At 39.1% G+C, this 11,859-nt stretch overlaps 1 long non-coding RNA gene and 1 other non-coding gene across 3 annotated transcripts; one reads left to right on the forward strand and one right to left on the reverse strand.

Moving 5' to 3' along the window:
• Positions 1-2,916: 2,916 nt before the first annotated feature.
• Positions 2,917-5,701, forward strand: LOC141594389 (uncharacterized). 2 transcript variants are annotated; one of them, XR_012522170.1, is made up of 4 exons: positions 2,917-3,207; positions 4,524-4,603; positions 4,925-5,025; positions 5,217-5,701. It is a non-coding gene; the product is annotated as an uncharacterized LOC141594389 (long non-coding RNA). The 2 variants fall into 2 exon arrangements; XR_012522169.1 differs by lacking the exon at positions 2,917-3,207 and adding an exon at positions 4,263-4,347.
• Positions 5,702-6,193: 492 nt separating this feature from the next.
• Positions 6,194-6,300, reverse strand: LOC141597728 (small nucleolar RNA R71). Its single transcript, XR_012522948.1, has one exon. It is a non-coding gene; the product is annotated as a small nucleolar RNA R71 (small nucleolar RNA).
• Positions 6,301-11,859: the final 5,559 nt, after the last annotated feature.

An 11,859-nucleotide genomic window follows, 5' to 3' on the forward strand; every position in this document is an offset into this window, starting at 1 on the left:
TATCCGTCACAAAAATTGCCTACCAAAGAATACCCCTGCAAGGCGCCTTCGAGATCCTGAAATCAATGGCATCTGGAGAGATGATGTTGAAGATGTCTATATCCTCCCAAGGAAAGAGAAACGGTTGAAAGAGATCGGTCACCTTACCCGGTCCGGACGCCCCTATCAGAACCCAAACAATTCAGCGGTCGCTCCAAACGACCAAGTCGTCCCGGAAGTAGACACTCAACCAAGAGCTCCTGAGAATTCGATCCTCAAGCAGCTTTGATGTGACCATAATTTGAGCATATTTAGTCCCCGAATTAGCACTGTTCCCATGCTTTTTAGTGCATATTTAGGTCATTTATTGTCTTTAGTCCTTTGTTTTGCATATTCTTTGAGGTTTTGATCCCTTGGTAGGAAAGGAGTGCAAACCTTGCATTTTCATGGCAAAATGAAGCTAAATTGATTGAATTCAATGACCAAGCATCAAAGAGAAGACAAGATTAGAAGGCCTTTGTACATACTATAGTAGATAGGCAATGATGAGAAAAGATCCTTGCATCCCCGAGGAAATCCTCAAGGATTTTATGAAGAGAAAGGAAGAAAAGAAGAAAGGAAGAAGCTGACAGAGAATCCGAGCGGATTGCCCACAATCCGCCCCTCCAGAACAAGCAATCAGAGTTTCTTCCTCAGCTGGACGCTCGTCTAAAACCACCACAATCCGCCCGTCCACCCCACGAATCCGCTCGTCCAACAAGAACACAATCCGCCCGTCCCGTGCTCTGGACGCTCGGATTGTGTGACAGCTATTTCGTCTTCTACATGTTTTATGAAGGATGCGCATATTTTTCAAAGACCGACGAAAAGGAGACCGGAGTCTCTCCTGAGACCGGCGATTCCTCAAGGACTTAATCGTCATTTAAACCCTTAGTAAACCCTAATTTATGTACCTAATCCCCCCTATAAATACCCCATTAGTCTAATTAGATTATCATGTTCTTCTTAGCAATCTCTAGTGTAGTTTATATCAATCTAATCTCTCTTTAATCTTGTAATCAACATTTAATCAAGTTTTAATGCAAAACTCATTTCCTAAATGTCTCTTTTGTTCATCTTTCATTTTGGGTAATTGAAGATTATTTGAGTTATTATTGGGAGATTGACAACCTTCCAATCAATCATTAAGTACTTCTATTATTCTTTGCTTTATTATTGGAATCATTAGTAGGTATAATTCTCTTAATCCCTTTTTAATTATTGTTAATTATCTTCATTTATTCATCATGTTTTACTTTGTTGGTATGATTGACAACCTTGCTAGCATGTTCAACATGATAATGAGTGAGTAGTTTCCTTAGCTAGGGTTAATGGGTAATTAGGGGAAACCAACATGGGGGATGATTCATGCTTAAATTAATATGTTTTCATAGTTTATTTGATTGCTTGTTGTGATCTCAACTTATGCACATGTTATGTTTGATGAAATGCGAGCCTATGAATCCTTGCATTTTTTACCCATCACCTATCTTTTCAATGAGACTTGTAAGATATAAACCAACTCGAGTCTCATTAGACCATGCATATAGTTGAGTAGGGAAGATTAAGTCGACTTGTAGGTGTTGTACAATCTAATCGATTCGGCTCCGGGACCCAAACTTTCCTAGGATTGTAAGATATAAACCAACTCGATCCATCACAACAATAATTGCTTGCTTATAATTTGAGAATATGTTTGTATGATCAATTCCCATGAATCCCCTATGATCCCATGACATCCTAGTGCTTTTTATCAATGTTTACATCCCTTTTTAATCATCTTGCTTGTTTACTTTTATTGCTATTTAGTTTAGTGATCTTCTATTCAAACCCCAATTTGTGACACCCCTAGACATCGCTAGTTGCAATTGAAAATCTCATCTCAATTCCCGTCCCTTGGGATCCGACCTTTACTTGCCTCTTTACTAATTGTAGAGTTGTTTGTGGAGTTATAAATTGTGTTTTGGTCTAGGTGCTCCTAACGACAAGTATCGAAAACTAAACCTCCAAAGGGAGTCCGACCAAAAATGGCGCCGTTGCCGGGGACGGTGTTAACTTGATTTATATTTTCTTAGATTGTTATTAGTTGTGTCTTTCTTTGCCTTGGGGAAGTAAAACTCCTCAAGGTTTGTTCTAATTATTTTTGAGTTGTTTGATATTTTGCATGTCTAGAAGATCACAAGGTAACTTGTTACCCTTTGATCACGAAATTGAAAGGAATTTGACAAACAATAGAATACTTGATAGGAGAACTTTGAGAGGTATTGGTGAGGTTGTAGATATTCAACCAAACACTATTGAGTTCGTCAACCCTTTTGCAAGAGAAGGTGAGGAGAACCCAACACAAAATTCAACACAAAATCAACCCACAATGCCTAAATTTTCATCACATTCCGTACCAACCAAGGAGAACCTACCCAATAGTACTCCCACACCACAACATTTAACCGGAAATTTCATTGCCAAATCCGCATTTATCCAATTAGTCGAAAGAAGGCAATTTGGGGGGATGCCTAGTGAAGACCCTCACTCTCACATGGAGACTTTTTGTGACTATTGTGATGCGATTTCTCAAACCGGTGTAACTCAAGACCAAATTCGATGGGTCTTACACTACTAAAATAACGCGGAATAGTGACGGGAAATCTGACAGTTTTTTTCTACCGTCAGATAATTCGGGAAACTGACGGAATACTGACGGAATTTCCGTCGGAAAATGAGTTCTGACGGAAAATCCGTCAGATATTATTGGCGCGTTGAACAGTATCACTGGCGGTAATTAAACCTGACGAATTCTTGACGGAAAATCCGTCAAAAAAGGTGATTTAGTGACGGATTTTCCGTCAGATGTTTTCTTCTATATCATAGAGAACCTGCAAAACTTATGTGGACAAAGAATGACTGACGGAATTTCCGTCACAAAATTCATACGGGATTCTGACGACATTTCCGTCATGAAGTCATTTAACATAATTGAAACAAAAGACGCGTGACTCCTCTATTCCTAATTTCCTATCATATTTCCCAAATCAATTAACATTCCTAAACCCTAACCCCCTGTGTCGACACCCACCATATTCCCCACCACCATCGGCCACCTCACCTCCGGCCACCCTCCGGCTCCCTTCTCTTCCGCCGGCCACTATGCGGCCTTGCTGGACCGGCCACCTTACCCTAAGAACAAGTCAGGTACTTCGATTCTTCATGTTTGTGTTTCTTTTTGTTATATGATGAATTTCAGTGGTATTCTCAAAACAATATCAACATTCTAAGCATTGAACATCTCATAACTGTAATTATTGTATTTTTGTTCAATTTTTAATTGAATATACTGTTAGTTGCTTTGTGATTTTTGTAGCTACAACTTGAATTCGTTATCTGCTTAGTTTTTTTGTTTTCCAATTTGGGTAAACTTGAATTTGATAATTTCAATTTATGGTGAGACATGAAATATGTTGGGTACATATAATACCATTCTTGTTTTTTTTTCCAGGGAAACTAAGCTACTTTTACCAATTCATCAAACACCCTTATCTGGGATAATTTGTGTGAGTCTATTTATTGAAATTTATCCATGTGCAATTTATGTTTAAACATGTGGTCTATTTATTGAAATTTAAGTTAAAGTGAAGAATTGTTCATATGTTAGTACCTATATATTTATTAACCATACTCTTTTGCGAGGTGGGTGGTGATAGCCAATTGGAATTTTGGAAACCAGGAACTCTTTTGCTGTAAGGTTATTAATTAGTTGGAAGAATGGAGTAAACCTCATCATTTTGTTGAGTTTGTCATAGACACGTTAGTCACTCCATATTAAGTAAGATGTCATCACTATTTAGCATAAAGTTTTCACTTTTTATCCATCGCACCTTACGACGATCGCACACAATAATTACTCATTCGCTAAACATGGCCAGTCAAAACTCAAAAACCTTTGCAATTATAGAATTCAGAGTGTTTTAAATTTTTGAGTATTAGAGGGGTAAAGGATCCTTTAGTTAGTAACTACGGAGTATTACTCAGTAGCTTGATGTATTTTGTTGTTATGTTGGAACATTTGTATATGGCAGTATACCTATCTTACCTATCTGAGGTGTATATGACAATGTTTTTGCACTTCTACTCATCTGTTCAGTATCGCTCTATTTTTTTTTCTATCTTTTTAACTTGTTTCTTCATAATTTTCTACTTTCTTATGTGCTTTGATGGATTTGACCATCGGGCGGGTGTCACCGGTGTAGTGTGGCCTTCATCAATCACAATGAGTTCGACACTATTTCATTGAGCACCGTGGATGTATATACTCGTATAGTCGTAGATGCATGTGTATGGCTATATTTATACCTCATCAAAGCAATTTAATTTATAGTGTTCTACTCATGCTACTATTGTTAAACTAATATTTGGTACATCATTTTTCAAAAATAAACAACTGTTTTCGCTTAGCGTCCCTTCGATTGTCACCATCAGTTCTCAAGTCCGAACATACAATATTTTGTCAGTTGTAGGAAAAATGTCAACAAAGAAAGACATGATTGAAGTTGTTCAAAGATTTAATATTCAAGTCAATAATTTAACACAGGTACGTTTGTTTTGGACTGAAAGTTAAAGTTTTGCTCATGATAACAAGTTTGTATGCGTATTCTTTGTCTAAACACTCTTTCACCTCGAGACCTTGGCAATATTTTTTGAGAATGCAACATAAAAACTCCGTGCATCTGTTTTACAGACCCATGGACCAGTAGGTGGTTTTAGAAAATGGTATTGAGCCTCAGGCGGTGTTAGAAAGTGGTAGTCTGTTAAGTTTTGACTCTTGTCTATATGAAGATAAGCAGGAACTTTCATAAGATGGTATTGTACTTGTCTTCCTTCACTGATATTTTGTGTTTCACTTTCATAGCAGTAAAAGGAACTTTCATAAGCATGAGATGATGAGCTCAATATGGACAGGTTTTTTATCACGTTTTAGGTTCTTCTATCCCGACGTTGGCGGGTAGCTGTTAGGTGCTTTTCTCTATTTTTTTTTGTTCCTTTGCTGCTATTTCCATCTCTTTTTCTTTTCTTCCTTTACTGGTATTTCCATATATACCTTCATCCCTTTATCTAATCAAACGACAACATGGATATTGTGGACATACATGGGTCTTTGTGTGCTTAAAATGTATGGATGACTAATAGGTTGCATATTTGAACAGAGGGAGGCATGACCAAATGGGGATGCACAGTGCACACTACTACTTCCAGATCTTTAACAAATATTTTTTCCGAAACCAAAAGAATGGAGTGCGTCCAAACCGAAGTTAAGAACGCTTCATGTGACTTCTCCATGTACCGGCTTCAAACTGGCGACTTTATCCTTGAGCTGCTTCTATAATTCCCTCCACATCCATTTTTGCTATGAGAGACTTGTCCATGGTTTTGTCATAGCCGCCTCCAGTAATCAGTCTATCATCATGTTTGACGTCGCGGTTTTTGTTTGTTGCGGCGGTCGATCAATTTCACAGTGTGGCCAAATTTGATTTGCTTACAAAAGATTGTTTTTGGTGCAAAGCAGAGACTCCGATTTCAAGCTTCCGTAAAACACCATGTCAGAGATATTTTGCTGAAAATGTCGCGAAACTTCTTGTCTTGTTGCTGAAAATTTGGTCAGTTTTTGAAGTTGGCTGTTGTGAGCCATATTTGGCAGGAAAAAAAATATTTTTTTAAAAAAAAAAATCAAAAATTCTGACGGAAATTCCGTCAGAAAAGTCAAAATTCCGTCAGAATTTTGACTTTTCTGACGGAATTTCCGTCAGAATTTTTGAATTTACGTTGACTTTCTGCCAAATCCCAGATAAGACGTGTGACGGATTAGTCGTCAGCATTCCGTCAAAAATGCGAATTACTGACGGAAAAACCGTCAGGAACCCGTTTTCTGTGACGAATTGTAGTGACGCTTTATTGCTGACGGTTTTTTCGTCAGGAACACGTGTTTCTGACGGAAAACAGGCTTTTCTGACGGTTTTTTTCCGTCAGTTTTCCGTGTTTTTTTTGTAGTATATTTCCTTTTTCTCTAATTGGCACCACAAAACAATGGTTGAAAGGCCTTGATAAGGCTACCCTCAGAATTTATTCTTGGAAGAAGTTGGCTCTAGCTTTCTACAAAAAGTTCTACCCACCGGAAAAGACTAACATGCTAAGAGCTCAAATTACGGGCTTTAAGCAAAAAGATGAAGAATCTTTGTATGAAGCTTGGGAGCGATTCAAAGGAATTTGTCGCTCATGTCCTCATCATGGACTTAGCGAGTGGTTCTTACAACAATTTTGGAATGGTCTTTATGAAGACTTAAGAAACATTCTCAACATGGCATCAAATGGAATGTTCACCGAAGTTGACGATAATCAAACTTGGAACAAGATTGAGGAAATGGCGGTCCATAATTCACAATATAGTAGACCTCGCAAGGCTACTAGAGGAGGAAAGCATGAAGTGGACTCTATTACTCAAATGGGTGCTCAACTTAGTGCTCACATTGATACCATCAATTTGAAGTTCGAAAAAGCTATGGCTAGACTTGAAGAAGCCTCAAAATCACCAAAGCATCATGTTAATGCCATGACGGCATCTTCATCAATCCCAAGTGGGATATGTGAGAATTGTGGAACTTTGGGACATGACCAAAGTGAATGTACAGGAACAAACGAACAAGTGAATGCTTTTCAAGCATTCAAGAGTGGTACCCCTTATTCAAATTATTACAATGAGAACACCAAATTCCACCTAAATCTCTCATACAAAAGCCAAAATGTTCAAAACCCTCAACCAACATACACCCTACCTCCCATGAGAAACCAAAATCAAAGACCCTTTTACAACCAAAACCAAGGTTACCAAAATCAAACTCCATACAATCAACAAAATGACCAAGGTTTTGATGTTCAAAAAGCGGTCCTCCAAATGCAAAAGAATCAACAAGAGTTTTTCACTCAAATGCAAAAGGATAGTCAAGCAAAGGAAATCACCATCAACAACATCCTAGCCCACACCAAAATGTTGAAAACCCAATTGACTCAACTAGCATCCTCAAGCTCACAAAGACAAAAGGGGCAATTACCACCTCAAAGTAATCCCCCGAGACATGAAACGGTTAGTGCCATTCACTTGAGAAGTGGTACGAGGTATGAAGCACCGAAGAAGCAAGTTGAGGATGAAGTGGTGGAAGCTAGTGACAAAGAAGAAGTCGTGCAAAACTCCAAGGATGGAGAACTATCAAAAGAAGAAGTTTCAAACAAAAAATGAAGATAAGGCCAAGGAGAAGGAACCCATTGTGATTAGACTTCCTTTTCCAAGTCGTCAAGCCAAGCCCAAACTTGATGACCAACTTGGAAAATTTATGGAGATTGTGAAGAATTTGGAAGTCTCGATTCCTTTCACGGAATTAATCAATCACGTGCCGGCCTATGCAAAATACATGAAGGACATCCTCACAAAGAAGAAGTCGATCCGGAAGCTTGAGACTATCGCCTTCACTAAGGTGAGTAGTGCAATACTTCAAGGGAGTTCACCTCCAAAACTTAAAGATCCGGGAAGCTTCTCAATACCGTGTACCATTGGCGACACCACGATCAACAAAGCCTTATGTGATTTAGGGGCTAGTGTGAGTGTTATGCCGTACTCGGTGAGTAAAAGGTTAGGGATGGGAGAGCTTAAATGCACCAATATCACACTCCAAATGGCCGATAGATTGACGAAGACACCATTAGGGATATGGGAAGATGTTCCCGTAAGAGTTGGGAAATTTTTCATCCCGGTGGACTTTGTCATTGTTGACATGGAAGAAAACTCCAATATTCCAATCATTCTAGGTAGACCTTTCTTGCACACCGCGGGTGCGGTGATAGATGTGAAGCATGGAGAGCTCACTCTAGAAGTGGGAGATGAAAGCATAACTTTCAATCTTATCAAGACCATGAGAGCTCCCCGTTTGCATGAACCATGTTTTATGGTTGATCATTATAGCCGGAAGGATGATAGGAAGAAGTCGGAATTCCAATGGAAGAAGAAAGTCGATGATGCTCCATCAAAAGAGCAAGTGAATTGTGACAAAGAGAGCTTGAAAAGCTCACCAAAGTCAAGCAATGAAGAAGAGGGCCTCATTGGCCAAAACAAGAAAGTGGGAGAGTTGTCTCTATCAACTCAAGAGATCTTTAGTGACCAAGAAGATGAAGTTTGCGGTCTTTGGGACGATGAGTTTGAAGAGATTTTCAATCCCTATATTGGTAATGCTATCGATCAAGACCAACATGAAGGACAACAAGTGCAAAGATCTATTGAGGATCTTTATCATGACAATGAACAAGCTTTTGAATACTTCTTCAAGGTGTTGAGTAACATCAACAACACCTTGTACATGCCCCCATGACATCTCTCTAAGGATGAGAGTTTGGTGGAGTCCTCTCCAAACCACCATTTGTAAATATTTCTAACTCCCTAACTTGCATTTTAATTCTTACATTGCATTTTTGTCATTTTTGGATTTTTATGCCTTGATCAAGATATTTATCATTTTTGAGTGAAGTGAGGGAGGGACTAATGATTTTATTGATGTGTAGTGCTTTAACTTAGTGTGGGGATAACAATTGCCTAGGCTACTCATGCCTTTGTAGTGCCCCTACAATGAAGAACACGGGATTTGAAGAATGAAAATGACACGGGATATGCAAGTGCACGGATGGAACTGAATCCGGGTAGACCAGGTGGAATCCGAGCGTCCTTATGGGTAATCCGCTCGTCTTATAGGAATCCGAGCGTCTGTGGAAGAATCCGTCCGTCCAAATGAGCTGCAAAATCAAAAATTTTGGTCTGTTAGAGAATCCGAGCGTCCCAGCTGAGAAGACGGTCGTTCCTAAAGAATCCGCTCGTCTTTGCAAGAAGACGCTCGTCTTTTTGCCAGTGCAGATTAAGAAAATTCGCTGTAACAGAATCCGCTCGTCTTTAAGGGAATCCGCTCGTCCTGAATTGCAGAATTCGCTCGTCTTCACTGAAAGACGCTCGTCTTTAGGGGAGATTTCCTGAAGCCAAATTGAGCAGAATCCGAGCGTCCCGACGGGAATCCGCTCGTCTTCCCCCTGCAGTTTTGAAAATTTCGGGTGTTTTAATACCCCTTCCCACATTCATTTCATTCATTCATTCATTCAAACACTACCCAAAAACCCTAAAAATCCCAAAACCCTCATCCTCTCCATCACCAAAAACAAGATTTCCTCAACCAAATTCAACAAAATCAAATTCAAACTTCCTTACAACAACAATTAATCACTCCTTTTACAATAATAATCAATCCAAGCACCAAAATCTTCAACCTTTGAGTCAATTTTTGAAATGAAAAGACAAATCCTTTCATCTTAAAATCAATTTGGGTATAATTGGAAATTGAAGATTTTCAATCTTTTCTTGGTATAATCATCAATGGCAAGAACAAAAGGAGCAACAAAGGCACTCAAGGCAAAGGCACTCTCAAAAAGGCAACAATGCCTTCAAGCAAAGAAAGCTTCAATGGCTATGGTGGTTGCTAATGCAAACTTGGAAGTTCAACAACAACAAGATCCTCCCTTGGAAGCAACAACAACAACAACTCCGGAAATTGCCCAATTACCCAACTATCCGGAGGTAATTTTCATTTCTAAATCCCATAGGGATACATTTGCCAAGTATGCTAAGAAAGCCATTTTGCCCACCAAATTCATATGTGAAGATGCCTTGAACAAATTGGGTGTCCTTGAACAAACAAAAGCCTTCTTTGAAGCCATGGGGGTTGGGAAAATTGTTTACTACAAGAGAATTGACATACCCCTCCCTTACCTTGGAATTCTTAAGTTCATTGAAAGTGACTAAGGTAGAGACTAGAACATACATCGAGTTTCGCCTTGCCAATGTGAATAGGCGCATCACCTTTGATGTTTTGAGTAAAGCATTAGGCCTTAGTGATACACCATATTATCACAAGATGCCCGAAAAATATGACCCCGCTCCTCTTTTGGAGGCAATTTCCGGGAAGAAATTTGTGAGCTTTCATGCTTGTCGCGCTCTATTAGTCCACCATCCGGGCATTAGAGTGTGGCACAAGGTCATCGGGAATACTATAATTGCAAGAAAAGACACTAATCACTTCACAAAGCTCAATTGTGTTTTACTTGAGTCGGCCTTAAATGTCGGAAGGGAATTCACTAAGCCTTACAATGCTCTAAGGCTTTTGGTGGAAAGATGGCTCAATGTTGATTGTGGTAAGGAAGGCACCGTTTTTATCGTAAATGGAGGTCTAGTTACTCTCTTGGCCAAGCACTTTGACGCCAATTTCAACAAGGATAACACCTATGTGGCGATCAAAGGGGGTCATCTCATTGACATGGATGCCATGATTAACAAGTACAAGTGGATCAAGCATAACTCTCTTGACACCAACTATGGGTGGCTAACCAATGATGCTAGATCTTTCACTTTGCCTTCCAAGATATGCCGGTTGAGTGCTCATCGAACAAACTACCTATTCCCACTCTCAAAGGACGCCGAGTACATCATCCGTCAACAAAGGGGCGAGATTGAAGATCCCTCCTCCTCCATTGTCACACCACCCTATCCATTTAAATATCAAGAGTTCAAACCCAAAGATGTTGAAGTGGGCAATGACTATATGACTCTACTTATGCAAGAGATGCATAAACAAGCTTACAATGATCGAGTAGATGCATACTTGGCCCAATATCCACCCCTCCTTCATTTAGCTAGGCAAGGACTACTTGATCCTTCATGTACTTTGCCTAGGTGGGCGGATAGGGAAGTCTTCTTTCCAAGCACATCTAGGGGTGAAAGATCGGGTGAAGATGAGAATGTCGATGATGAGGTCGTTGATGATGAGGGCGTTGATGAAGAGGTAGATGAAGAAGAAGAGGCTAATGAAGATGATCAAGGAAGTGAAGAGGGGAGTGGAGATGAGTCCGCTTCTATGGAGGAAAATGATGACAATGCTGATATGGTGGAGGACTAGCAAGCTTTGGAGGCTCCTACCCTCTTGAGGTTTGTCTACTTTTTTCTTTATTTTTATCTTGATCATAGTTTGGAGAGTCCTAGCAACATAGAGGACTAACACCTTGGCTCCATTAAGGTGTTCTTTTATTGTTTCCACATGGAAAATCCAAAATGACAACATTTAGTTTCATGCATTGCATCTTGTGTGCATGAACTACCCCATAATTTAAGACATTAGAAATAATGTCTATCTCGGTTTGGGGAAATACATGCATACGCAACGGGAGGTAATCTAAATTACGCTCTCCGTCATAAAGAAAAACCTATGCATCATGTAGTGTAGCTTAGTATAGCTTGCATTTAGTATAGAATTCATGCATCATACTTGCATAATTTCCTATCATATTGGCCATTGAGGACAATGCCCATATTATTGTGAGGATGGGAAATTCTAACTTAACTTTTATTCAAAAAATCCAAAAAATCAAAAAATTTCGAAAAATCAAAAAAATTTAAAAATTTGAAAATCCAAAAACAAGTTCATTTCCTTTGTAGTGTAGACTTGTATATATTGTTGTATATATTATGTTTGTTCTATCCTTGTTCACATTGATCGACTACGCCACATCCGAGACATGAGGATATTGAAGACCGCATGATATGATCTTTCCAATCTCCTTTTTCCTCTATATGTTAATGACTATGTGGCTTTATTTTGATTGATGCGGTAAAACAATGTGAATTTAGGACTTGCATTTAGATTATATGGCATATTAGTTGGTAGAATCATTTGCATTAGGATGTATATATGATAAGTTTCATCATGGCATGTA

Source organism: Silene latifolia, chromosome 8, assembly GCF_048544455.1.
Source record: "Silene latifolia isolate original U9 population chromosome 8, ASM4854445v1, whole genome shotgun sequence".
Taxonomy (NCBI): Eukaryota; Viridiplantae; Streptophyta; class Magnoliopsida; order Caryophyllales; family Caryophyllaceae; genus Silene; species Silene latifolia.